The sequence below is a fragment of the Microcebus murinus genome, chromosome 22, assembly GCF_040939455.1.
Source record: "Microcebus murinus isolate Inina chromosome 22, M.murinus_Inina_mat1.0, whole genome shotgun sequence".
Classification (NCBI taxonomy): Eukaryota; Metazoa; Chordata; class Mammalia; order Primates; family Cheirogaleidae; genus Microcebus; species Microcebus murinus.
Window position 1 is genome coordinate 27,684,669 of NC_134125.1, and position 26,770 is coordinate 27,711,438.

General features: G+C 62.7%; 3 non-coding genes and 3 pseudogenes across 3 annotated transcripts; all 6 read left to right on the top strand.

Annotated features, from left to right (window-relative positions):
• Positions 1–3,713: 3,713 nt before the first annotated feature.
• Positions 3,714–3,831, top strand: LOC142863658 (uncharacterized; annotated as a pseudogene).
• Positions 3,832–7,634: 3,803 nt separating this feature from the next.
• Positions 7,635–7,753, top strand: LOC142863616 (5S ribosomal RNA). The gene has a single exon (XR_012914387.1). It is a non-coding gene; the product is annotated as a 5S ribosomal RNA (ribosomal RNA).
• Positions 7,754–11,552: 3,799 nt separating this feature from the next.
• Positions 11,553–11,671, top strand: LOC142863617 (5S ribosomal RNA). Its single transcript, XR_012914388.1, has one exon. It is a non-coding gene; the product is annotated as a 5S ribosomal RNA (ribosomal RNA).
• A 3,798-nt stretch (positions 11,672–15,469) lies between these two features.
• Positions 15,470–15,587, top strand: LOC142863659 (uncharacterized; annotated as a pseudogene).
• Positions 15,588–19,392: 3,805 nt separating this feature from the next.
• Positions 19,393–19,511, top strand: LOC142863619 (5S ribosomal RNA). The gene has a single exon (XR_012914390.1). It is a non-coding gene; the product is annotated as a 5S ribosomal RNA (ribosomal RNA).
• Positions 19,512–23,304: 3,793 nt separating this feature from the next.
• LOC142863660 (uncharacterized) lies at positions 23,305–23,422 on the top strand (annotated as a pseudogene).
• The last annotated feature ends 3,348 nt before the right edge of the window (positions 23,423–26,770 follow it).

A 26,770-nucleotide genomic window follows, 5' to 3' on the forward strand; every position in this document is an offset into this window, starting at 1 on the left:
CTCAGCGCCCGCCCGCGGTGCCTGGCGCCCCAGCCCGCACCGTGGGGCCTCCTCTTGTCCCAAGCCGCGACACCGCCGCCACGCGGCAGCATGCGTGGCATCTGGACTGTCAGGTCTCAGACCAAAGGTCTGCTCTGTGGGAACCGACACGCTGGAGGAAACCTTGAGAGTCTGAGAGGGGAGGGAGTTCCAGAAGAAGGCCAGGATGTCATTTTGAGGGAGTATGTGACCAGAACTCGTCCCGTTGCTTTTGGGGTTCTATGGGCTACACGCAGGAATCTTTGGTGGTGGCACCTGATGTTGGGGGATCCGGAGTCACACCCAGACCTGCTCCACAGGCCTCCTTTTACTTTTCTCTTCGGATTCATGATTTTTAAAAAGTGTCTCTTACCTCTATGATTGCATTTTCTTTTCTCTCTCTTTTCAAGCAGATGATGGGAGTACAAGTATTCAGGTGACATGTGTTGCCCGTGCCCCCCTCCCCCCTGTGTTCTTTTTTTTTTTTTTTTTTTTTTTTTTTTTTTGAGACAGAGTCTCCTTTTGCTGCCCAGGCTAGAGTGAGTGCCATGGCGTCAGCCTAGCTCACGGCAACCTCAATCTCCGGGCTCAAGCAATCCTGCTGCCTCAGCCTCCCGAGTAGTTGGGACTACAGGCATGCACCACCACGCCCGGCTGTGTTTTTCTATATATATTAGTTGGCCAATTAATTTCTTTCTATTTTTAGTAGAGACGGGGGTCTCGCTCTTGCTCAGGCTGGTTTCGAGCTCCTGACCTGGAGCAATCCGCCCGCCTCGGCCTCCCAGAGAGCTAGGATTACAGGCGTGAGCCACCGCGCCCGGCCCCCCCTGTGTTCTTATTCATATACCTCTCATGTTGTTGCAGCGTATTGTGGGGGTACCAATGTTAAGGTCGGGTGCCTTGCCCTCTCCAAGCCTCCCCCCTCGGGTCAGAGCTTCAAGTGCGCCCATCCCCCAGTCGGTGCGCACCCACCCCATGCCTAATGGATGTGTATGCCCCTCCCCTCCCCCCACCCGCCCGACACCCACCCGATGAAGGTGATTCCTCTCTGTCCACTTAGGCGTCCATCCGTTCGTACCAATTTGCTGGTGAGCGCGCTCACGTGGTGCTCGTGTGTCCATTCTTGGGATACCTGGCTTACTGGAACGGGTTCCAGCTCTGGCCAGGAGAACACGAGAGGCGCCCTCTCACCGCTGCTCCTCACAGCCGAATGGCACTCCGTGGTGTCCACGCGCCACATTTTATTAATGCACTCCTGGATGGATGGGCACTCGGGTCGCTTCCACGTCTTTGCGATTGTGAATTGTGCCCTAACTGTCACCCTAACCCTTACCCAGCCCGTCTCCTCTGCCCCTGCCTGACGCGCTCCTCCCCGGCCAGGCCCGTCACTGTCCTGGGCCCCCGCCTGACCGGCTCCTCCCCGCCCGGCCTGTCACCGTCCTCTGCCCCTGCCTGACATGCTCCTTCCCGCCCGGCCTCTCACCGTCCTCGGCCCCTGCCTGACCGGCTCCTCCGTCGCCTGGGCCTTCCAAGGGCTTGGTGTGGACGCTGCTTCCAGGAAGCCCTCCAGAAACCCGGCAGCAGGGTGGCCGCAGCAGTCTCCAGCAGCCGTCCCTAAGTCGCGTGAGTGCGGGGGACGTGCCCCCGCTGTGCCGCGGGGGCCCAGCCTGGTGTCTTCCCTGAGGCCCTGCGGCTGCCGGCTGGGCTGCCGCTCCCCGCAAGGGGAGAGCCGCGGAGGTGGGGACCGCCTCCTGATGGGGACGTACACGCAGCTCTCCAAGTCGGATTCCGGGGCTCTCTGTCCTGCCCGAAGGCCCAGCCGGCCTGCGGGTCCTTAGAGTGGCAAAAACCTCCGAAAACTGAGACTGAGGGTCCGGTGGGTGTCTGCACTTTTGTGCTGGGCACCCCAGGGAGGCCCGGGGGCTGGCTGGACAACGTGGTCTGCTGGGCGGGGGGGTTGGAGGAGCAACTGATGCCCTTTGCACTTTGGGTAGCAAGAGTCTGAGGTGTCTCTGAGCCCTGTGCCCTGTGGGGGGGGGCGGGGGGGAGGAGGAGGAGGAGGAGGAGGAGGAGGAGGTGGGAAGGGCCGGGGCCTGCAGTCCTGTTCCCGGGGTGGCACGGCAAGTGGCTTCTTCCACAGGCTGCTTGGCCTGGGCTCCCTGCACCTGGGCCTTTGGAGGACCGGCCCTGTGCTTGCCAACACTTCCTGCAGGGACCCAGAGCTGGGAGGTGGCATCTCTCAGCCCTGGGTCGGGCAGAGCCCCAGCGGGCCATGCCCACAACCTCTCTCAGGACCGGTCCCCCAGAAGGCTCCTTTGGGACCAGGATTCTCTTGCGGTGACTCTTTAAGGTCTGGCCCCTGGATGGAGGGGCACCAGGAGTAGAGGAGCAGGAAGGGGAAGGGGGTGGCCATGCGAGGGGACACTTTGAGGCCAAGTCCCAGCTTCAGCCTGATCCTCCTGGGAACCCCGCTCTGAGACAAGGAGCCGGGCTTCGCATTCCCACAGCAGCCAGTCGTGGGCTGAGGACACCTGGGGCGTTGGGAACTCCCTGGCTTCTCCTTGGTTTAACATCTGGAGCTGCTTGTGAATCGCGCCGCCACACACACCCGAGCGCAGGTGTCTTCCGCACAGACTGCGGGCCTCGCTCTTCTGAATGCCGCTAGCTCGCCACCCACCCACGGGTGAACCCGGTCAAGGTGCTTTCTCTAAGGGGCAGACTCTTTTCCGGGCGGGCTACCGGTGTCTCTGTTTGCTCGTTTCTTTCTTCCATTTCGGGAAAGTCTTCCTTGCTGGGTGTGGAAATCTCCTATGCCTTCCCTCGCCTATTCTGTCAGCTTTAAAATTCTCTTTCAGTTGCCACCCTCACAGATGGATTAGGAAACTCTTTCCGGTGCACTCATTAGTGAAATGACCTCCAGGAAGCTGGAATCCAATATCTAATGGCCGATTTTTAGCGAGTCCACACGCCAGGGTGGTCGGGGTCCAATGCAGCCCCGGCCAGGCCCAGGCCCCTTGGACTGGGCCACAGGAGGACACGGAGGAGGGTCCCGGCCCCCACGAAGCGGTGCCGGCAGTTCTCCACGGGCTTGGGCGTTTTCCAGAGGTAGGAGATGGAGGGGACTGATTTCTTCAGCGCCCCCCAAACCAGGCCACCCCACCCCACCCATGGGACACATCCCCAGAGAGAGACGCCCCATACACTGGCTGTGCCCCAGCCCTGGCCCGGGGGAATAGGCGGCAGCCCACCCACAGGGCGAGGGGGGGGGCGCAGCTGAAAGGGGTTGTGGGGGAGGGCGGCCCCTGGCTGGGGTCAAAGGGCGAGCGTCCCGCGCGTGCGCAGTCAGCGGCAGGCAGCGACGCGCTGGGGGTGGGCAGCGGGTAGGTGAAGGAGGCCGGGCGAGGAGACGAGGGGGGCTGGGAGGGCTCCACCTTGGCGAGTCCAGCCGTGGAGGCGCATCTTGTGTGAGTGTGAGTGAGTGTGAGTGTGTGTGTGTGTGTATAGAGAGACAGCCCCCCGCCCCGCCCCGCCCCGCCCCGCCCCGCCCATCACCCCCGTCCCTGGGAGCCCGCGGGACCCGGCCGGCGAACTCAACCGGCCCGGCCCGGCGCGGGGCCTGGGGCGGGAGGCGGCGGCGGGGAAGCCCAGAGAGGCTCGGCTTCTTGAGCGGGGCAGGGGCGCCCTCCGCCACCGCCGTCTAGGGCCACACCACCCTGAACGCCCCCGATCTCGTCTGGTCTCGGAAGCTAAGCGGGGTCGGGCCGGTTAGTACTTGGATGGGAGACCGCCTGGGAATACCGGGTGCCACAGGCTGCTGCTTTTTTTTTTTTTTTTTTTTTTTTTGCCTCTTGTTCTGTCCCCTTTCTGGGAGCGCGGCGGCGGCCCGGGGTGGGGGTCACCCCCACCCTCAGCGCCCGCCCGCGGTGCCTGGCGCCCCAGCCCGCACCGTGGGGCCTCCTCTTGTCCCAAGCCGCGACACCGCCGCCACGCGGCAGCATGCGTGGCATCTGGACTGTCAGGTCTCAGACCAAAGGTCTGCTCTGTGGGAACCGACACGCTGGAGGAAACCTTGAGAGTCTGAGAGGGGAGGGAGTTCCAGAAGAAGGCCAGGATGTCATTTTGAGGGAGTATGTGACCAGAACTCGTCCCGTTGCTTTTGGGGTTCTATGGGCTACACGCAGGAATCTTTGGTGGTGGCACCTGATGTTGGGGGATCCGGAGTCACACCCAGACCTGCTCCACAGGCCTCCTTTTACTTTTCTCTTCGGATTCATGATTTTTAAAAAGTGTCTCTTACCTCTATGATTGCATTTTCTTTTCTCTCTCTTTTCAAGCAGATGATGGGAGTACAAGTATTCAGGTGACATGTGTTGCCCGTGCCCCCCTCCCCCCTGTGTTCTTTTTTTTTTTTTTTTTTTTTTTTTGAGACAGAGTCTCGTTTTGCTGCCCAGGCTAGAGTGAGTGCCATGGCGTCAGCCTAGCTCACGGCAACCTCAATCTCCGGGCTCAAGCAATCCTGCTGCCTCAGCCTCCCGAGTAGTTGGGACTACAGGCATGCACCACCACGCCTGGCTGTGTTTTTCTATATATATTAGTTGGCCAATTAATTTCTTTCTATTTTTAGTAGAGACGGGGGTCTCGCTCTTGCTCAGGCTGGTTTCGAACTCCTGACCTGGAGCAATCCGCCCGCCTCGGCCTCCCAGAGAGCTAGGATTACAGGCGTGAGCCACCGCGCCCGGCCCCCCCTGTGTTCTTATTCATATACCTCTCATGTTGTTGCAGCGTATTGTGGGGGTACCAATGTTAAGGTCGGGTGCCTTGCCCTCTCCAAGCCTCCCCCCTCGGGTCAGAGCTTCAAGTGCGCCCATCCCCCAGTCGGTGCGCACCCACCCCATGCCTAATGGATGTGTATGCCCCTCCCCTCCCCCCACCCGCCCGACACCCACCCGATGAAGGTGATTCCTCTCTGTCCACTTAGGCGTCCATCCGTTCGTACCAATTTGCTGGTGAGCGCGCTCACGTGGTGCTCGTGTGTCCATTCTTGGGATACCTGGCTTACTGGAACGGGTTCCAGCTCTGGCCAGGAGAACACGAGAGGCGCCCTCTCACCGCTGCTCCTCACAGCCGAATGGCACTCCGTGGTGTCCACGCGCCACATTTTATTAATGCACTCCTGGATGGATGGGCACTCGGGTCGCTTCCACGTCTTTGCGATTGTGAATTGTGCCCTAACTGTCACCCTAACCCTTACCCAGCCCGTCTCCTCTGCCCCTGCCTGACGCGCTCCTCCCCGGCCAGGCCCGTCACTGTCCTGGGCCCCCGCCTGACCGGCTCCTCCCCGCCCGGCCTGTCACCGTCCTCTGCCCCTGCCTGACATGCTCCTTCCCGCCCGGCCTCTCACCGTCCTCGGCCCCTGCCTGACCGGCTCCTCCGTCGCCTGGGCCTTCCAAGGGCTTGGTGTGGACGCTGCTTCCAGGAAGCCCTCCAGAAACCCGGCAGCAGGGTGGCCGCAGCAGTCTCCAGCAGCCGTCCCTAAGTCGCGTGAGTGCGGGGGACGTGCCCCCGCTGTGCCGCGGGGGCCCAGCCTGGTGTCTTCCCTGAGGCCCTGCGGCTGCCGGCTGGGCTGCCGCTCCCCGCAAGGGGAGAGCCGCGGAGGTGGGGACCGCCTCCTGATGGGGACGTACACGCAGCTCTCCAAGTCGGATTCCGGGGCTCTCTGTCCTGCCCGAAGGCCCAGCCGGCCTGCGGGTCCTTAGAGTGGCAAAAACCTCCGAAAACTGAGACTGAGGGTCCGGTGGGTGTCTGCACTTTTGTGCTGGGCACCCCAGGGAGGCCCCGGGGGCTGGCTGGACAACGTGGTCTGCTGGGCTGGGGGGTTGGAGGAGCAACTGATGCCCTTTGCACTTTGGGTAGCAAGAGTCTGAGGTGTCTCTGAGCCCTGTGCCCTGTGGGGGGGGGCGGGGGGGAGGAGGAGGAGGAGGAGGAGGAGGAGGTGGGAAGGGCCGGGGCCTGCAGTCCTGTTCCCGGGGTGGCACGGCAAGTGGCTTCTTCCACAGGCTGCTTGGCCTGGGCTCCCTGCACCTGGGCCTTTGGAGGACCGGCCCTGTGCTTGCCAACACTTCCTGCAGGGACCCAGAGCTGGGAGGTGGCATCTCTCAGCCCTGGGTCGGGCAGAGCCCCAGCGGGCCATGCCCACAACCTCTCTCAGCACCGGTCCCCCAGAAGGCTCCTTTGGGACCAGGATTCTCTTGCGGTGACTCTTTAAGGTCTGGCCCCTGGATGGAGGGGCACCAGGAGTAGAGGAGCAGGAAGGGGAAGGGGGTGGCCATGCGAGGGGACACTTTGAGGCCAAGTCCCAGCTTCAGCCTGATCCTCCTGGGAACCCCGCTCTGAGACAAGGAGCCGGGCTTCCCATTCCCACAGCAGCCAGTCGTGGGCTGAGGACACCTGGGGCGTTGGGAACTCCCTGGCTTCTCCTTGGTTTAACATCTGGAGCTGCTTGTGAATCGCGCCGCCACACACACCCGAGCGCAGGTGTCTTCCGCACAGACTGCGGGCCTCGCTCTTCTGAATGCCGCTAGCTCGCCACCCACCCACGGGTGAACCCGGTCAGGGTGCTTTCTCTAAGGGGCAGACTCTTTTCCGGGCGGGCTACCGGTGTCTCTGTTTGCTCGTTTCTTTCTTCCATTTCGGGAAAGTCTTCCTTGCTGGGTGTGGAAATCTCCTATGCCTTCCCTCGCCTATTCTGTCAGCTTTAAAATTCTCTTTCAGTTGCCACCCTCACAGATGGATTAGGAAACTCTTTCCGGTGCACTCATTAGTGAAATGACCTCCAGGAAGCTGGAATCCAATATCTAATGGCCGATTTTTAGCGAGTCCACACGCCAGGGTGGTCGGGGTCCAATGCAGCCCCGGCCAGGCCCAGGCCCCTTGGACTGGGCCACAGGAGGACACGGAGGAGGGTCCCGGCCCCCACGAAGCGGTGCCGGCAGTTCTCCACGGGCTTGGGCGTTTTCCAGAGGTAGGAGATGGAGGGGACTGATTTCTTCAGCGCCCCCCAAACCAGGCCACCCCACCCCACCCATGGGACACATCCCCAGAGAGAGACGCCCCATACACTGGCTGTGCCCCAGCCCTGGCCCGGGGGAATAGGCGGCAGCCCACCCACAGGGCGAGGGGGGGGGCGCAGCTGAAAGGGGTTGTGGGGGAGGGCGGCCCCTGGCTGGGGTCAAAGGGCGAGCGTCCCGCGCGTGCGCAGTCAGCGGCAGGCAGCGACGCGCTGGGGGTGGGCAGCGGGTAGGTGAAGGAGGCCGGGCGAGGAGACGAGGGGGGCTGGGAGGGCTCCACCTTGGCGAGTCCAGCCGTGGAGGCGCATCTTGTGTGAGTGTGAGTGAGTGTGAGTGTGTGTGTGTGTGTATAGAGAGACAGCCCCCCGCCCCGCCCCGCCCCGCCCCGCCCCGCCCCGCCCATCACCCCCGTCCCTGGGAGCCCGCGGGACCCGGCCGGCGAACTCAACCGGCCCGGCCCGGCGCGGGGCCTGGGGCGGGAGGCGGCGGCGGGGAAGCCCAGAGAGGCTCGGCTTCTTGAGCGGGGCAGGGGCGCCCTCCGCCGCCGCCGTCTAGGGCCACACCACCCTGAACGCCCCCGATCTCGTCTGGTCTCGGAAGCTAAGCGGGGTCGGGCCTGGTTAGTACTTGGATGGGAGACCGCCTGGGAATACCGGGTGCCACAGGCTGCTGCTTTTTTTTTTTTTTTTTTTTTTTGCCTCTTGTTCTGTCCCCTTTCTGGGAGCGCGGCGGCGGCCCGGGGTGGGGGTCACCCCCACCCTCAGCGCCCGCCCGCGGTGCCTGGCGCCCCAGCCCGCACCGTGGGGCCTCCTCTTGTCCCAAGCCGCGACACCGCCGCCACGCGGCAGCATGCGTGGCATCTGGACTGTCAGGTCTCAGACCAAAGGTCTGCTCTGTGGGAACCGACACGCTGGAGGAAACCTTGAGAGTCTGAGAGGGGAGGGAGTTCCAGAAGAAGGCCAGGATGTCATTTTGAGGGAGTATGTGACCAGAACTCGTCCCGTTGCTTTTGGGGTTCTATGGGCTACACGCAGGAATCTTTGGTGGTGGCACCTGATGTTGGGGGATCCGGAGTCACACCCAGACCTGCTCCACAGGCCTCCTTTTACTTTTCTCTTCGGATTCATGATTTTTAAAAAGTGTCTCTTACCTCTATGATTGCATTTTCTTTTCTCTCTCTTTTCAAGCAGATGATGGGAGTACAAGTATTCAGGTGACATGTGTTGCCCGTGCCCCCCTCCCCCCTGTGTTCTTTTTTTTTTTTTTTTTTTTTTTTTTTGAGACAGAGTCTCGTTTTGCTGCCCAGGCTAGAGTGAGTGCCATGGCGTCAGCCTAGCTCACGGCAACCTCAATCTCCGGGCTCAAGCAATCCTGCTGCCTCAGCCTCCCGAGTAGTTGGGACTACAGGCATGCACCACCACGCCCGGCTGTGTTTTTCTATATATATTAGTTGGCCAATTAATTTCTTTCTATTTTTAGTAGAGACGGGGGTCTCGCTCTTGCTCAGGCTGGTTTCGAACTCCTGACCTGGAGCAATCCGCCCGCCTCGGCCTCCCAGAGAGCTAGGATTACAGGCGTGAGCCACCGCGCCCGGCCCCCCCTGTGTTCTTATTCATATACCTCTCATGTTGTTGCAGCGTATTGTGGGGGTACCAATGTTAAGGTCGGGTGCCTTGCCCTCTCCAAGCCTCCCCCCTCGGGTCAGAGCTTCAAGTGCGCCCATCCCCCAGTCGGTGCGCACCCACCCCATGCCTAATGGATGTGTATGCCCCTCCCCTCCCCCCACCCGCCCGACACCCACCCGATGAAGGTGATTCCTCTCTGTCCACTTAGGCGTCCATCCGTTCGTACCAATTTGCTGGTGAGCGCGCTCACGTGGTGCTCGTGTGTCCATTCTTGGGATACCTGGCTTACTGGAACGGGTTCCAGCTCTGGCCAGGAGAACACGAGAGGCGCCCTCTCACCGCTGCTCCTCACAGCCGAATGGCACTCCGTGGTGTCCACGCGCCACATTTTATTAATGCACTCCTGGATGGATGGGCACTCGGGTCGCTTCCACGTCTTTGCGATTGTGAATTGTGCCCTAACTGTCACCCTAACCCTTACCCAGCCCGTCTCCTCTGCCCCTGCCTGACGCGCTCCTCCCCGGCCAGGCCCGTCACTGTCCTGGGCCCCCGCCTGACCGGCTCCTCCCCGCCCGGCCTGTCACCGTCCTCTGCCCCTGCCTGACATGCTCCTTCCCGCCCGGCCTCTCACCGTCCTCGGCCCCTGCCTGACCGGCTCCTCCGTCGCCTGGGCCTTCCAAGGGCTTGGTGTGGACGCTGCTTCCAGGAAGCCCTCCAGAAACCCGGCAGCAGGGTGGCCGCAGCAGTCTCCAGCAGCCGTCCCTAAGTCGCGTGAGTGCGGGGGACGTGCCCCCGCTGTGCCGCGGGGGCCCAGCCTGGTGTCTTCCCTGAGGCCCTGCGGCTGCCGGCTGGGCTGCCGCTCCCCGCAAGGGGAGAGCCGCGGAGGTGGGGACCGCCTCCTGATGGGGACGTACACGCAGCTCTCCAAGTCGGATTCCGGGGCTCTCTGTCCTGCCCGAAGGCCCAGCTGGCCTGCGGGTCCTTAGAGTGGCAAAAACCTCCGAAAACTGAGACTGAGGGTCCGGTGGGTGTCTGCACTTTTGTGCTGGGCACCCCAGGGAGGCCCCGGGGGCTGGCTGGACAACGTGGTCTGCTGGGCTGGGGGGTTGGAGGAGCAACTGATGCCCTTTGCACTTTGGGTAGCAAGAGTCTGAGGTGTCTCTGAGCCCTGTGCCCTGTGGGGGGGGGGCGGGGGGGAGGAGGAGGAGGAGGAGGAGGAGGAGGTGGGAAGGGCCGGGGCCTGCAGTCCTGTTCCCGGGGTGGCACGGCAAGTGGCTTCTTCCACAGGCTGCTTGGCCTGGGCTCCCTGCACCTGGGCCTTTGGAGGACCGGCCCTGTGCTTGCCAACACTTCCTGCAGGGACCCAGAGCTGGGAGGTGGCATCTCTCAGCCCTGGGTCGGGCAGAGCCCCAGCGGGCCATGCCCACAACCTCTCTCAGCACCGGTCCCCCAGAAGGCTCCTTTGGGACCAGGATTCTCTTGCGGTGACTCTTTAAGGTCTGGCCCCTGGATGGAGGGGCACCAGGAGTAGAGGAGCAGGAAGGGGAAGGGGGTGGCCATGCGAGGGGACACTTTGAGGCCAAGTCCCAGCTTCAGCCTGATCCTCCTGGGAACCCCGCTCTGAGACAAGGAGCCGGGCTTCCCATTCCCACAGCAGCCAGTCGTGGGCTGAGGACACCTGGGGCGTTGGGAACTCCCTGGCTTCTCCTTGGTTTAACATCTGGAGCTGCTTGTGAATCGCGCCGCCACACACACCCGAGCGCAGGTGTCTTCCGCACAGACTGCGGGCCTCGCTCTTCTGAATGCCGCTAGCTCGCCACCCACCCACGGGTGAACCCGGTCAGGGTGCTTTCTCTAAGGGGCAGACTCTTTTCCGGGCGGGCTACCGGTGTCTCTGTTTGCTCGTTTCTTTCTTCCATTTCGGGAAAGTCTTCCTTGCTGGGTGTGGAAATCTCCTATGCCTTCCCTCGCCTATTCTGTCAGCTTTAAAATTCTCTTTCAGTTGCCACCCTCACAGATGGATTAGGAAACTCTTTCCGGTGCACTCATTAGTGAAATGACCTCCAGGAAGCTGGAATCCAATATCTAATGGCCGATTTTTAGCGAGTCCACACGCCAGGGTGGTCGGGGTCCAATGCAGCCCCGGCCAGGCCCAGGCCCCTTGGACTGGGCCACAGGAGGACACGGAGGAGGGTCCCGGCCCCCACGAAGCGGTGCCGGCAGTTCTCCACGGGCTTGGGCGTTTTCCAGAGGTAGGAGATGGAGGGGACTGATTTCTTCAGCGCCCCCCAAACCAGGCCACCCCACCCCACCCATGGGACACATCCCCAGAGAGAGACGCCCCATACACTGGCTGTGCCCCAGCCCTGGCCCGGGGGAATAGGCGGCAGCCCACCCACAGGGCGAGGGGGGGGGCGCAGCTGAAAGGGGTTGTGGGGGAGGGCGGCCCCTGGCTGGGGTCAAAGGGCGAGCGTCCCGCGCGTGCGCAGTCAGCGGCAGGCAGCGACGCGCTGGGGGTGGGCAGCGGGTAGGTGAAGGAGGCCGGGCGAGGAGACGAGGGGGGCTGGGAGGGCTCCACCTTGGCGAGTCCAGCCGTGGAGGCGCATCTTGTGTGAGTGTGAGTGAGTGTGAGTGTGTGTGTGTGTGTATAGAGAGACAGCCCCCCGCCCCGCCCCGCCCCGCCCCGCCCCGCCCATCACCCCCGTCCCTGGGAGCCCGCGGGACCCGGCCGGCGAACTCAACCGGCCCGGCCCGGCGCGGGGCCTGGGGCGGGAGGCGGCGGCGGGGAAGCCCAGAGAGGCTCGGCTTCTTGAGCGGGGCAGGGGCGCCCTCCGCCGCCGCCGTCTAGGGCCACACCACCCTGAACGCCCCCGATCTCGTCTGGTCTCGGAAGCTAAGCGGGGTCGGGCCTGGTTAGTACTTGGATGGGAGACCGCCTGGGAATACCGGGTGCCACAGGCTGCTGCTTTTTTTTTTTTTTTTTTTTTTTGCCTCTTGTTCTGTCCCCTTTCTGGGAGCGCGGCGGCGGCCCGGGGTGGGGGTCACCCCCACCCTCAGCGCCCGCCCGCGGTGCCTGGCGCCCCAGCCCGCACCGTGGGGCCTCCTCTTGTCCCAAGCCGCGACACCGCCGCCACGCGGCAGCATGCGTGGCATCTGGACTGTCAGGTCTCAGACCAAAGGTCTGCTCTGTGGGAACCGACACGCTGGAGGAAACCTTGAGAGTCTGAGAGGGGAGGGAGTTCCAGAAGAAGGCCAGGATGTCATTTTGAGGGAGTATGTGACCAGAACTCGTCCCGTTGCTTTTGGGGTTCTATGGGCTACACGCAGGAATCTTTGGTGGTGGCACCTGATGTTGGGGGATCCGGAGTCACACCCAGACCTGCTCCACAGGCCTCCTTTTACTTTTCTCTTCGGATTCATGATTTTTAAAAAGTGTCTCTTACCTCTATGATTGCATTTTCTTTTCTCTCTCTTTTCAAGCAGATGATGGGAGTACAAGTATTCAGGTGACATGTGTTGCCCGTGCCCCCCTCCCCCCTGTGTTCTTTTTTTTTTTTTTTTTTTTTTTTTTTGAGACAGAGTCTCGTTTTGCTGCCCAGGCTAGAGTGAGTGCCATGGCGTCAGCCTAGCTCACGGCAACCTCAATCTCCGGGCTCAAGCAATCCTGCTGCCTCAGCCTCCCGAGTAGTTGGGACTACAGGCATGCACCACCACGCCCGGCTGTGTTTTTCTATATATATTAGTTGGCCAATTAATTTCTTTCTATTTTTAGTAGAGACGGGGGTCTCGCTCTTGCTCAGGCTGGTTTCGAACTCCTGACCTGGAGCAATCCGCCCGCCTCGGCCTCCCAGAGAGCTAGGATTACAGGCGTGAGCCACCGCGCCCGGCCCCCCCTGTGTTCTTATTCATATACCTCTCATGTTGTTGCAGCGTATTGTGGGGGTACCAATGTTAAGGTCGGGTGCCTTGCCCTCTCCAAGCCTCCCCCCTCGGGTCAGAGCTTCAAGTGCGCCCATCCCCCAGTCGGTGCGCACCCACCCCATGCCTAATGGATGTGTATGCCCCTCCCCTCCCCCCACCCGCCCGACACCCACCCGATGAAGGTGATTCCTCTCTGTCCACTTAGGCGTCCATCCGTTCGTACCAATTTGCTGGTGAGCGCGCTCACGTGGTGCTCGTGTGTCCATTCTTGGGATACCTGGCTTACTGGAACGGGTTCCAGCTCTGGCCAGGAGAACACGAGAGGCGCCCTCTCACCGCTGCTCCTCACAGCCGAATGGCACTCCGTGGTGTCCACGCGCCACATTTTATTAATGCACTCCTGGATGGATGGGCACTCGGGTCGCTTCCACGTCTTTGCGATTGTGAATTGTGCCCTAACTGTCACCCTAACCCTTACCCAGCCCGTCTCCTCTGCCCCTGCCTGACGCGCTCCTCCCCGGCCAGGCCCGTCACTGTCCTGGGCCCCCGCCTGACCGGCTCCTCCCCGCCCGGCCTGTCACCGTCCTCTGCCCCTGCCTGACATGCTCCTTCCCGCCCGGCCTCTCACCGTCCTCGGCCCCTGCCTGACCGGCTCCTCCGTCGCCTGGGCCTTCCAAGGGCTTGGTGTGGACGCTGCTTCCAGGAAGCCCTCCAGAAACCCGGCAGCAGGGTGGCCGCAGCAGTCTCCAGCAGCCGTCCCTAAGTCGCGTGAGTGCGGGGGACGTGCCCCCGCTGTGCCGCGGGGGCCCAGCCTGGTGTCTTCCCTGAGGCCCTGCGGCTGCCGGCTGGGCTGCCGCTCCCCGCAAGGGGAGAGCCGCGGAGGTGGGGACCGCCTCCTGATGGGGACGTACACGCAGCTCTCCAAGTCGGATTCCGGGGCTCTCTGTCCTGCCCGAAGGCCCAGCCGGCCTGCGGGTCCTTAGAGTGGCAAAAACCTCCGAAAACTGAGACTGAGGGTCCGGTGGGTGTCTGCACTTTTGTGCTGGGCACCCCAGGGAGGCCCGGGGGCTGGCTGGACAACGTGGTCTGCTGGGCGGGGGGGTTGGAGGAGCAACTGATGCCCTTTGCACTTTGGGTAGCAAGAGTCTGAGGTGTCTCTGAGCCCTGTGCCCTGTGGGGGGGGGCGGGGGGGAGGAGGAGGAGGAGGAGGAGGAGGAGGAGGTGGGAAGGGCCGGGGCCTGCAGTCCTGTTCCCGGGGTGGCACGGCAAGTGGCTTCTTCCACAGGCTGCTTGGCCTGGGCTCCCTGCACCTGGGCCTTTGGAGGACCGGCCCTGTGCTTGCCAACACTTCCTGCAGGGACCCAGAGCTGGGAGGTGGCATCTCTCAGCCCTGGGTCGGGCAGAGCCCCAGCGGGCCATGCCCACAACCTCTCTCAGCACCGGTCCCCCAGAAGGCTCCTTTGGGACCAGGATTCTCTTGCGGTGACTCTTTAAGGTCTGGCCCCTGGATGGAGGGGCACCAGGAGTAGAGGAGCAGGAAGGGGAAGGGGGTGGCCATGCGAGGGGACACTTTGAGGCCAAGTCCCAGCTTCAGCCTGATCCTCCTGGGAACCCCGCTCTGAGACAAGGAGCCGGGCTTCCCATTCCCACAGCAGCCAGTCGTGGGCTGAGGACACCTGGGGCGTTGGGAACTCCCTGGCTTCTCCTTGGTTTAACATCTGGAGCTGCTTGTGAATCGCGCCGCCACACACACCCGAGCGCAGGTGTCTTCCGCACAGACTGCGGGCCTCGCTCTTCTGAATGCCGCTAGCTCGCCACCCACCCACGGGTGAACCCGGTCAGGGTGCTTTCTCTAAGGGGCAGACTCTTTTCCGGGCGGGCTACCGGTGTCTCTGTTTGCTCGTTTCTTTCTTCCATTTCGGGAAAGTCTTCCTTGCTGGGTGTGGAAATCTCCTATGCCTTCCCTCGCCTATTCTGTCAGCTTTAAAATTCTCTTTCAGTTGCCACCCTCACAGATGGATTAGGAAACTCTTTCCGGTGCACTCATTAGTGAAATGACCTCCAGGAAGCTGGAATCCAATATCTAATGGCCGATTTTTAGCGAGTCCACACGCCAGGGTGGTCGGGGTCCAATGCAGCCCCGGCCAGGCCCAGGCCCCTTGGACTGGGCCACAGGAGGACACGGAGGAGGGTCCCGGCCCCCACGAAGCGGTGCCGGCAGTTCTCCACGGGCTTGGGCGTTTTCCAGAGGTAGGAGATGGAGGGGACTGATTTCTTCAGCGCCCCCCAAACCAGGCCACCCCACCCCACCCATGGGACACATCCCCAGAGAGAGACGCCCCATACACTGGCTGTGCCCCAGCCCTGGCCCGGGGGAATAGGCGGCAGCCCACCCACAGGGCGAGGGGGGGGGCGCAGCTGAAAGGGGTTGTGGGGGAGGGCGGCCCCTGGCTGGGGTCAAAGGGCGAGCGTCCCGCGCGTGCGCAGTCAGCGGCAGGCAGCGACGCGCTGGGGGTGGGCAGCGGGTAGGTGAAGGAGGCCGGGCGAGGAGACGAGGGGGGCTGGGAGGGCTCCACCTTGGCGAGTCCAGCCGTGGAGGCGCATCTTGTGTGAGTGTGAGTGAGTGTGAGTGTGTGTGTGTGTATAGAGAGACAGCCCCCCGCCCCGCCCCGCCCCGCCCCGCCCCGCCCATCACCCCCGTCCCTGGGAGCCCGCGGGACCCGGCCGGCGAACTCAACCGGCCCGGCCCGGCGCGGGGCCTGGGGCGGGAGGCGGCGGCGGGGAAGCCCAGAGAGGCTCGGCTTCTTGAGCGGGGCAGGGGCGCCCTCCGCCACCGCCGTCTAGGGCCACACCACCCTGAACGCCCCCGATCTCGTCTGGTCTCGGAAGCTAAGCGGGGTCGGGCCGGTTAGTACTTGGATGGGAGACCGCCTGGGAATACCGGGTGCCACAGGCTGCTGCTTTTTTTTTTTTTTTTTTTTTTTTTGCCTCTTGTTCTGTCCCCTTTCTGGGAGCGCGGCGGCGGCCCGGGGTGGGGGTCACCCCCACCCTCAGCGCCCGCCCGCGGTGCCTGGCGCCCCAGCCCGCACCGTGGGGCCTCCTCTTGTCCCAAGCCGCGACACCGCCGCCACGCGGCAGCATGCGTGGCATCTGGACTGTCAGGTCTCAGACCAAAGGTCTGCTCTGTGGGAACCGACACGCTGGAGGAAACCTTGAGAGTCTGAGAGGGGAGGGAGTTCCAGAAGAAGGCCAGGATGTCATTTTGAGGGAGTATGTGACCAGAACTCGTCCCGTTGCTTTTGGGGTTCTATGGGCTACACGCAGGAATCTTTGGTGGTGGCACCTGATGTTGGGGGATCCGGAGTCACACCCAGACCTGCTCCACAGGCCTCCTTTTACTTTTCTCTTCGGATTCATGATTTTTAAAAAGTGTCTCTTACCTCTATGATTGCATTTTCTTTTCTCTCTCTTTTCAAGCAGATGATGGGAGTACAAGTATTCAGGTGACATGTGTTGCCCGTGCCCCCCTCCCCCCTGTGTTCTTTTTTTTTTTTTTTTTTTTTTTTTGAGACAGAGTCTCGTTTTGCTGCCCAGGCTAGAGTGAGTGCCATGGCGTCAGCCTAGCTCACGGCAACCTCAATCTCCGGGCTCAAGCAATCCTGCTGCCTCAGCCTCCCGAGTAGTTGGGACTACAGGCATGCACCACCACGCCTGGCTGTGTTTTTCTATATATATTAGTTGGCCAATTAATTTCTTTCTATTTTTAGTAGAGACGGGGGTCTCGCTCTTGCTCAGGCTGGTTTCGAACTCCTGACCTGGAGCAATCCGCCCGCCTCGGCCTCCCAGAGAGCTAGGATTACAGGCGTGAGCCACCGCGCCCGGCCCCCCCTGTGTTCTTATTCATATACCTCTCATGTTGTTGCAGCGTATTGTGGGGGTACCAATGTTAAGGTCGGGTGCCTTGCCCTCTCCAAGCCTCCCCCCTCGGGTCAGAGCTTCAAGTGCGCCCATCCCCCAGTCGGTGCGCACCCACCCCATGCCTAATGGATGTGTATGCCCCTCCCCTCCCCCCACCCGCCCGACACCCACCCGATGAAGGTGATTCCTCTCTGTCCACTTAGGCGTCCATCCGTTCGTACCAATTTGCTGGTGAGCGCGCTCACGTGGTGCTCGTGTGTCCATTCTTGGGATACCTGGCTTACTGGAACGGGTTCCAGCTCTGGCCAGGAGAACACGAGAGGCGCCCTCTCACCGCTGCTCCTCACAGCCGAATGGCACTCCGTGGTGTCCACGCGCCACATTTTATTAATGCACTCCTGGATGGATGGGCACTCGGGTCGCTTCCACGTCTTTGCGATTGTGAATTGTGCCCTAACTGTCACCCTAACCCTTACCCAGCCCGTCTCCTCTGCCCCTGCCTGACGCGCTCCTCCCCGGCCAGGCCCGTCACTGTCCTGGGCCCCCGCCTGACCGGCTCCTCCCCGCCCGGCCTGTCACCGTCCTCTGCCCCTGCCTGACATGCTCCTTCCCGCCCGGCCTCTCACCGTCCTCGGCCCCTGCCTGACCGGCTCCTCCGTCGCCTGGGCCTTCCAAGGGCTTGGTGTGGACGCTGCTTCCAGGAAGCCCTCCAGAAACCCGGCAGCAGGGTGGCCGCAGCAGTCTCCAGCAGCCGTCCCTAAGTCGCGTGAGTGCGGGGGACGTGCCCCCGCTGTGCCGCGGGGGCCCAGCCTGGTGTCTTCCCTGAGGCCCTGCGGCTGCCGGCTGGGCTGCCGCTCCCCGCAAGGGGAGAGCCGCGGAGGTGGGGACCGCCTCCTGATGGGGACGTACACGCAGCTCTCCAAGTCGGATTCCGGGGCTCTCTGTCCTGCCCGAAGGCCCAGCCGGCCTGCGGGTCCTTAGAGTGGCAAAAACCTCCGAAAACTGAGACTGAGGGTCCGGTGGGTGTCTGCACTTTTGTGCTGGGCACCCCAGGGAGGCCCGGGGGCTGGCTGGACAACGTGGTCTGCTGGGCGGGGGGGTTGGAGGAGCAACTGATGCCCTTTGCACTTTGGGTAGCAAGAGTCTGAGGTGTCTCTGAGCCCTGTGCCCTGTGGGGGGGGGGCGGGGGGGAGGAGGAGGAGGAGGAGGAGGAGGAGGAGGTGGGAAGGGCCGGGGCCTGCAGTCCTGTTCCCGGGGTGGCACGGCAAGTGGCTTCTTCCACAGGCTGCTTGGCCTGGGCTCCCTGCACCTGGGCCTTTGGAGGACCGGCCCTGTGCTTGCCAACACTTCCTGCAGGGACCCAGAGCTGGGAGGTGGCATCTCTCAGCCCTGGGTCGGGCAGAGCCCCAGCGGGCCATGCCCACAACCTCTCTCAGGACCGGTCCCCCAGAAGGCTCCTTTGGGACCAGGATTCTCTTGCGGTGACTCTTTAAGGTCTGGCCCCTGGATGGAGGGGCACCAGGAGTAGAGGAGCAGGAAGGGGAAGGGGGTGGCCATGCGAGGGGACACTTTGAGGCCAAGTCCCAGCTTCAGCCTGATCCTCCTGGGAACCCCGCTCTGAGACAAGGAGCCGGGCTTCGCATTCCCACAGCAGCCAGTCGTGGGCTGAGGACACCTGGGGCGTTGGGAACTCCCTGGCTTCTCCTTGGTTTAACATCTGGAGCTGCTTGTGAATCGCGCCGCCACACACACCCGAGCGCAGGTGTCTTCCGCACAGACTGCGGGCCTCGCTCTTCTGAATGCCGCTAGCTCGCCACCCACCCACGGGTGAACCCGGTCAGGGTGCTTTCTCTAAGGGGCAGACTCTTTTCCGGGCGGGCTACCGGTGTCTCTGTTTGCTCGTTTCTTTCTTCCATTTCGGGAAAGTCTTCCTTGCTGGGTGTGGAAATCTCCTATGCCTTCCCTCGCCTATTCTGTCAGCTTTAAAATTCTCTTTCAGTTGCCACCCTCACAGATGGATTAGGAAACTCTTTCCGGTGCACTCATTAGTGAAATGACCTCCAGGAAGCTGGAATCCAATATCTAATGGCCGATTTTTAGCGAGTCCACACGCCAGGGTGGTCGGGGTCCAATGCAGCCCCGGCCAGGCCCAGGCCCTTGGACTGGGCCACAGGAGGACACGGAGGAGGGTCCCGGCCCCCACGAAGCGGTGCCGGCAGTTCTCCACGGGCTTGGGCGTTTTCCAGAGGTAGGAGATGGAGGGGACTGATTTCTTCAGCGCCCCCCAAACCAGGCCACCCCACCCCACCCATGGGACACATCCCCAGAGAGAGACGCCCCATACACTGGCTGTGCCCCAGCCCTGGCCCGGGGGAATAGGCGGCAGCCCACCCACAGGGCGAGGGGGGGGGCGCAGCTGAAAGGGGTTGTGGGGGAGGGCGGCCCCTGGCTGGGGTCAAAGGGCGAGCGTCCCGCGCGTGCGCAGTCAGCGGCAGGCAGCGACGCGCTGGGGGTGGGCAGCGGGTAGGTGAAGGAGGCCGGGCGAGGAGACGAGGGGGGCTGGGAGGGCTCCACCTTGGCGAGTCCAGCCGTGGAGGCGCATCTTGTGTGAGTGTGAGTGAGTGTGAGTGTGTGTGTGTGTGTATAGAGAGACAGCCCCCCGCCCCGCCCCGCCCCGCCCCGCCCCGCCCCGCCCATCACCCCCGTCCCTGGGAGCCCGCGGGACCCGGCCGGCGAACTCAACCGGCCCGGCCCGGCGCGGGGCCTGGGGCGGGAGGCGGCGGCGGGGAAGCCCAGAGAGGCTCGGCTTCTTGAGCGGGGCAGGGGCGCCCTCCGCCGCCGCCGTCTAGGGCCACACCACCCTGAACGCCCCCGATCTCGTCTGGTCTCGGAAGCTAAGCGGGGTCGGGCCTGGTTAGTACTTGGATGGGAGACCGCCTGGGAATACCGGGTGCCACAGGCTGCTGCTTTTTTTTTTTTTTTTGCCTCTTGTTCTGTCCCCTTTCTGGGAGCGCGGCGGCGGCCCGGGGTGGGGGTCACCCCCACCCTCAGCGCCCGCCCGCGGTGCCTGGCGCCCCAGCCCGCACCGTGGGGCCTCCTCTTGTCCCAAGCCGCGACACCGCCGCCACGCGGCAGCATGCGTGGCATCTGGACTGTCAGGTCTCAGACCAAAGGTCTGCTCTGTGGGAACCGACACGCTGGAGGAAACCTTGAGAGTCTGAGAGGGGAGGGAGTTCCAGAAGAAGGCCAGGATGTCATTTTGAGGGAGTATGTGACCAGAACTCGTCCCGTTGCTTTTGGGGTTCTATGGGCTACACGCAGGAATCTTTGGTGGTGGCACCTGATGTTGGGGGATCCGGAGTCACACCCAGACCTGCTCCACAGGCCTCCTTTTACTTTTCTCTTCGGATTCATGATTTTTAAAAAGTGTCTCTTACCTCTATGATTGCATTTTCTTTTCTCTCTCTTTTCAAGCAGATGATGGGAGTACAAGTATTCAGGTGACATGTGTTGCCCGTGCCCCCCTCCCCCCTGTGTTCTTTTTTTTTTTTTTTTTTTTTTTTTTTGAGACAGAGTCTCGTTTTGCTGCCCAGGCTAGAGTGAGTGCCATGGCGTCAGCCTAGCTCACGGCAACCTCAATCTCCGGGCTCAAGCAATCCTGCTGCCTCAGCCTCCCGAGTAGTTGGGACTACAGGCATGCACCACCACGCCCGGCTGTGTTTTTCTATATATATTAGTTGGCCAATTAATTTCTTTCTATTTTTAGTAGAGACGGGGGTCTCGCTCTTGCTCAGGCTGGTTTCGAGCTCCTGACCTGGAGCAATCCGCCCGCCTCGGCCTCCCAGAGAGCTAGGATTACAGGCGTGAGCCACCGCGCCCGGCCCCCCCTGTGTTCTTATTCATATACCTCTCATGTTGTTGCAGCGTATTGTGGGGGTACCAATGTTAAGGTCGGGTGCCTTGCCCTCTCCAAGCCTCCCCCCTCGGGTCAGAGCTTCAAGTGCGCCCATCCCCCAGTCGGTGCGCACCCACCCCATGCCTAATGGATGTGTATGCCCCTCCCCTCCCCCCACCCGCCCGACACCCACCCGATGAAGGTGATTCCTCTCTGTCCACTTAGGCGTCCATCCGTTCGTACCAATTTGCTGGTGAGCGCGCTCACGTGGTGCTCGTGTGTCCATTCTTGGGATACCTGGCTTACTGGAACGGGTTCCAGCTCTGGCCAGGAGAACACGAGAGGCGCCCTCTCACCGCTGCTCCTCACAGCCGAATGGCACTCCGTGGTGTCCACGCGCCACATTTTATTAATGCACTCCTGGATGGATGGGCACTCGGGTCGCTTCCACGTCTTTGCGATTGTGAATTGTGCCCTAACTGTCACCCTAACCCTTACCCAGCCCGTCTCCTCTGCCCCTGCCTGACGCGCTCCTCCCCGGCCAGGCCCGTCACTGTCCTGGGCCCCCGCCTGACCGGCTCCTCCCCGCCCGGCCTGTCACCGTCCTCTGCCCCTGCCTGACATGCTCCTTCCCGCCCGGCCTCTCACCGTCCTCGGCCCCTGCCTGACCGGCTCCTCCGTCGCCTGGGCCTTCCAAGGGCTTGGTGTGGACGCTGCTTCCAGGAAGCCCTCCAGAAACCCGGCAGCAGGGTGGCCGCAGCAGTCTCCAGCAGCCGTCCCTAAGTCGCGTGAGTGCGGGGGACGTGCCCCCGCTGTGCCGCGGGGGCCCAGCCTGGTGTCTTCCCTGAGGCCCTGCGGCTGCCGGCTGGGCTGCCGCTCCCCGCAAGGGGAGAGCCGCGGAGGTGGGGACCGCCTCCTGATGGGGACGTACACGCAGCTCTCCAAGTCGGATTCCGGGGCTCTCTGTCCTGCCCGAAGGCCCAGCCGGCCTGCGGGTCCTTAGAGTGGCAAAAACCTCCGAAAACTGAGACTGAGGGTCCGGTGGGTGTCTGCACTTTTGTGCTGGGCACCCCAGGGAGGCCCGGGGGCTGGCTGGACAACGTGGTCTGCTGGGCGGGGGGGTTGGAGGAGCAACTGATGCCCTTTGCACTTTGGGTAGCAAGAGTCTGAGGTGTCTCTGAGCCCTGTGCCCTGTGGGGGGGGGCGGGGGGGAGGAGGAGGAGGAGGAGGAGGAGGAGGAGGTGGGAAGGGCCGGGGCCTGCAGTCCTGTTCCCGGGGTGGCACGGCAAGTGGCTTCTTCCACAGGCTGCTTGGCCTGGGCTCCCTGCACCTGGGCCTTTGGAGGACCGGCCCTGTGCTTGCCAACACTTCCTGCAGGGACCCAGAGCTGGGAGGTGGCATCTCTCAGCCCTGGGTCGGGCAGAGCCCCAGCGGGCCATGCCCACAACCTCTCTCAGGACCGGTCCCCCAGAAGGCTCCTTTGGGACCAGGATTCTCTTGCGGTGACTCTTTAAGGTCTGGCCCCTGGATGGAGGGGCACCAGGAGTAGAGGAGCAGGAAGGGGAAGGGGGTGGCCATGCGAGGGGACACTTTGAGGCCAAGTCCCAGCTTCAGCCTGATCCTCCTGGGAACCCCGCTCTGAGACAAGGAGCCGGGCTTCGCATTCCCACAGCAGCCAGTCGTGGGCTGAGGACACCTGGGGCGTTGGGAACTCCCTGGCTTCTCCTTGGTTTAACATCTGGAGCTGCTTGTGAATCGCGCCGCCACACACACCCGAGCGCAGGTGTCTTCCGCACAGACTGCGGGCCTCGCTCTTCTGAATGCCGCTAGCTCGCCACCCACCCACGGGTGAACCCGGTCAAGGTGCTTTCTCTAAGGGGCAGACTCTTTTCCGGGCGGGCTACCGGTGTCTCTGTTTGCTCGTTTCTTTCTTCCATTTCGGGAAAGTCTTCCTTGCTGGGTGTGGAAATCTCCTATGCCTTCCCTCGCCTATTCTGTCAGCTTTAAAATTCTCTTTCAGTTGCCACCCTCACAGATGGATTAGGAAACTCTTTCCGGTGCACTCATTAGTGAAATGACCTCCAGGAAGCTGGAATCCAATATCTAATGGCCGATTTTTAGCGAGTCCACACGCCAGGGTGGTCGGGGTCCAATGCAGCCCCGGCCAGGCCCAGGCCCCTTGGACTGGGCCACAGGAGGACACGGAGGAGGGTCCCGGCCCCCACGAAGCGGTGCCGGCAGTTCTCCACGGGCTTGGGCGTTTTCCAGAGGTAGGAGATGGAGGGGACTGATTTCTTCAGCGCCCCCCAAACCAGGCCACCCCACCCCACCCATGGGACACATCCCCAGAGAGAGACGCCCCATACACTGGCTGTGCCCCAGCCCTGGCCCGGGGGAATAGGCGGCAGCCCACCCACAGGGCGAGGGGGGGGGCGCAGCTGAAAGGGGTTGTGGGGGAGGGCGGCCCCTGGCTGGGGTCAAAGGGCGAGCGTCCCGCGCGTGCGCAGTCAGCGGCAGGCAGCGACGCGCTGGGGGTGGGCAGCGGGTAGGTGAAGGAGGCCGGGCGAGGAGACGAGGGGGGCTGGGAGGGCTCCACCTTGGCGAGTCCAGCCGTGGAGGCGCATCTTGTGTGAGTGTGAGTGAGTGTGAGTGTGTGTGTGTGTGTATAGAGAGACAGCCCCCCGCCCCGCCCCGCCCCGCCCCGCCCCGCCCATCACCCCCGTCCCTGGGAGCCCGCGGGACCCGGCCGGCGAACTCAACCGGCCCGGCCCGGCGCGGGGCCTGGGGCGGGAGGCGGCGGCGGGGAAGCCCAGAGAGGCTCGGCTTCTTGAGCGGGGCAGGGGCGCCCTCCGCCACCGCCGTCTAGGGCCACACCACCCTGAACGCCCCCGATCTCGTCTGGTCTCGGAAGCTAAGCGGGGTCGGGCCGGTTAGTACTTGGATGGGAGACCGCCTGGGAATACCGGGTGCCACAGGCTGCTGCTTTTTTTTTTTTTTTTTTTTTTTTTGCCTCTTGTTCTGTCCCCTTTCTGGGAGCGCGGCGGCGGCCCGGGGTGGGGGTCACCCCCACCCTCAGCGCCCGCCCGCGGTGCCTGGCGCCCCAGCCCGCACCGTGGGGCCTCCTCTTGTCCCAAGCCGCGACACCGCCGCCACGCGGCAGCATGCGTGGCATCTGGACTGTCAGGTCTCAGACCAAAGGTCTGCTCTGTGGGAACCGACACGCTGGAGGAAACCTTGAGAGTCTGAGAGGGGAGGGAGTTCCAGAAGAAGGCCAGGATGTCATTTTGAGGGAGTATGTGACCAGAACTCGTCCCGTTGCTTTTGGGGTTCTATGGGCTACACGCAGGAATCTTTGGTGGTGGCACCTGATGTTGGGGGATCCGGAGTCACACCCAGACCTGCTCCACAGGCCTCCTTTTACTTTTCTCTTCGGATTCATGATTTTTAAAAAGTGTCTCTTACCTCTATGATTGCATTTTCTTTTCTCTCTCTTTTCAAGCAGATGATGGGAGTACAAGTATTCAGGTGACATGTGTTGCCCGTGCCCCCCTCCCCCCTGTGTTCTTTTTTTTTTTTTTTTTTTTTTTTTGAGACAGAGTCTCGTTTTGCTGCCCAGGCTAGAGTGAGTGCCATGGCGTCAGCCTAGCTCACGGCAACCTCAATCTCCGGGCTCAAGCAATCCTGCTGCCTCAGCCTCCCGAGTAGTTGGGACTACAGGCATGCACCACCACGCCTGGCTGTGTTTTTCTATATATATTAGTTGGCCAATTAATTTCTTTCTATTTTTAGTAGAGACGGGGGTCTCGCTCTTGCTCAGGCTGGTTTCGAACTCCTGACCTGGAGCAATCCGCCCGCCTCGGCCTCCCAGAGAGCTAGGATTACAGGCGTGAGCCACCGCGCCCGGCCCCCCCTGTGTTCTTATTCATATACCTCTCATGTTGTTGCAGCGTATTGTGGGGGTACCAATGTTAAGGTCGGGTGCCTTGCCCTCTCCAAGCCTCCCCCCTCGGGTCAGAGCTTCAAGTGCGCCCATCCCCCAGTCGGTGCGCACCCACCCCATGCCTAATGGATGTGTATGCCCCTCCCCTCCCCCCACCCGCCCGACACCCACCCGATGAAGGTGATTCCTCTCTGTCCACTTAGGCGTCCATCCGTTCGTACCAATTTGCTGGTGAGCGCGCTCACGTGGTGCTCGTGTGTCCATTCTTGGGATACCTGGCTTACTGGAACGGGTTCCAGCTCTGGCCAGGAGAACACGAGAGGCGCCCTCTCACCGCTGCTCCTCACAGCCGAATGGCACTCCGTGGTGTCCACGCGCCACATTTTATTAATGCACTCCTGGATGGATGGGCACTCGGGTCGCTTCCACGTCTTTGCGATTGTGAATTGTGCCCTAACTGTCACCCTAACCCTTACCCAGCCCGTCTCCTCTGCCCCTGCCTGACGCGCTCCTCCCCGGCCAGGCCCGTCACTGTCCTGGGCCCCCGCCTGACCGGCTCCTCCCCGCCCGGCCTGTCACCGTCCTCTGCCCCTGCCTGACATGCTCCTTCCCGCCCGGCCTCTCACCGTCCTCGGCCCCTGCCTGACCGGCTCCTCCGTCGCCTGGGCCTTCCAAGGGCTTGGTGTGGACGCTGCTTCCAGGAAGCCCTCCAGAAACCCGGCAGCAGGGTGGCCGCAGCAGTCTCCAGCAGCCGTCCCTAAGTCGCGTGAGTGCGGGGGACGTGCCCCCGCTGTGCCGCGGGGGCCCAGCCTGGTGTCTTCCCTGAGGCCCTGCGGCTGCCGGCTGGGCTGCCGCTCCCCGCAAGGGGAGAGCCGCGGAGGTGGGGACCGCCTCCTGATGGGGACGTACACGCAGCTCTCCAAGTCGGATTCCGGGGCTCTCTGTCCTGCCCGAAGGCCCAGCCGGCCTGCGGGTCCTTAGAGTGGCAAAAACCTCCGAAAACTGAGACTGAGGGTCCGGTGGGTGTCTGCACTTTTGTGCTGGGCACCCCAGGGAGGCCCCGGGGGCTGGCTGGACAACGTGGTCTGCTGGGCTGGGGGGTTGGAGGAGCAACTGATGCCCTTTGCACTTTGGGTAGCAAGAGTCTGAGGTGTCTCTGAGCCCTGTGCCCTGTGGGGGGGGGCGGGGGGGAGGAGGAGGAGGAGGAGGAGGAGGAGGTGGGAAGGGCCGGGGCCTGCAGTCCTGTTCCCGGGGTGGCACGGCAAGTGGCTTCTTCCACAGGCTGCTTGGCCTGGGCTCCCTGCACCTGGGCCTTTGGAGGACCGGCCCTGTGCTTGCCAACACTTCCTGCAGGGACCCAGAGCTGGGAGGTGGCATCTCTCAGCCCTGGGTCGGGCAGAGCCCCAGCGGGCCATGCCCACAACCTCTCTCAGCACCGGTCCCCCAGAAGGCTCCTTTGGGACCAGGATTCTCTTGCGGTGACTCTTTAAGGTCTGGCCCCTGGATGGAGGGGCACCAGGAGTAGAGGAGCAGGAAGGGGAAGGGGGTGGCCATGCGAGGGGACACTTTGAGGCCAAGTCCCAGCTTCAGCCTGATCCTCCTGGGAACCCCGCTCTGAGACAAGGAGCCGGGCTTCCCATTCCCACAGCAGCCAGTCGTGGGCTGAGGACACCTGGGGCGTTGGGAACTCCCTGGCTTCTCCTTGGTTTAACATCTGGAGCTGCTTGTGAATCGCGCCGCCACACACACCCGAGCGCAGGTGTCTTCCGCACAGACTGCGGGCCTCGCTCTTCTGAATGCCGCTAGCTCGCCACCCACCCACGGGTGAACCCGGTCAGGGTGCTTTCTCTAAGGGGCAGACTCTTTTCCGGGCGGGCTACCGGTGTCTCTGTTTGCTCGTTTCTTTCTTCCATTTCGGGAAAGTCTTCCTTGCTGGGTGTGGAAATCTCCTATGCCTTCCCTCGCCTATTCTGTCAGCTTTAAAATTCTCTTTCAGTTGCCACCCTCACAGATGGATTAGGAAACTCTTTCCGGTGCACTCATTAGTGAAATGACCTCCAGGAAGCTGGAATCCAATATCTAATGGCCGATTTTTAGCGAGTCCACACGCCAGGGTGGTCGGGGTCCAATGCAGCCCCGGCCAGGCCCAGGCCCCTTGGACTGGGCCACAGGAGGACACGGAGGAGGGTCCCGGCCCCCACGAAGCGGTGCCGGCAGTTCTCCACGGGCTTGGGCGTTTTCCAGAGGTAGGAGATGGAGGGGACTGATTTCTTCAGCGCCCCCCAAACCAGGCCACCCCACCCCACCCATGGGACACATCCCCAGAGAGAGACGCCCCATACACTGGCTGTGCCCCAGCCCTGGCCCGGGGGAATAGGCGGCAGCC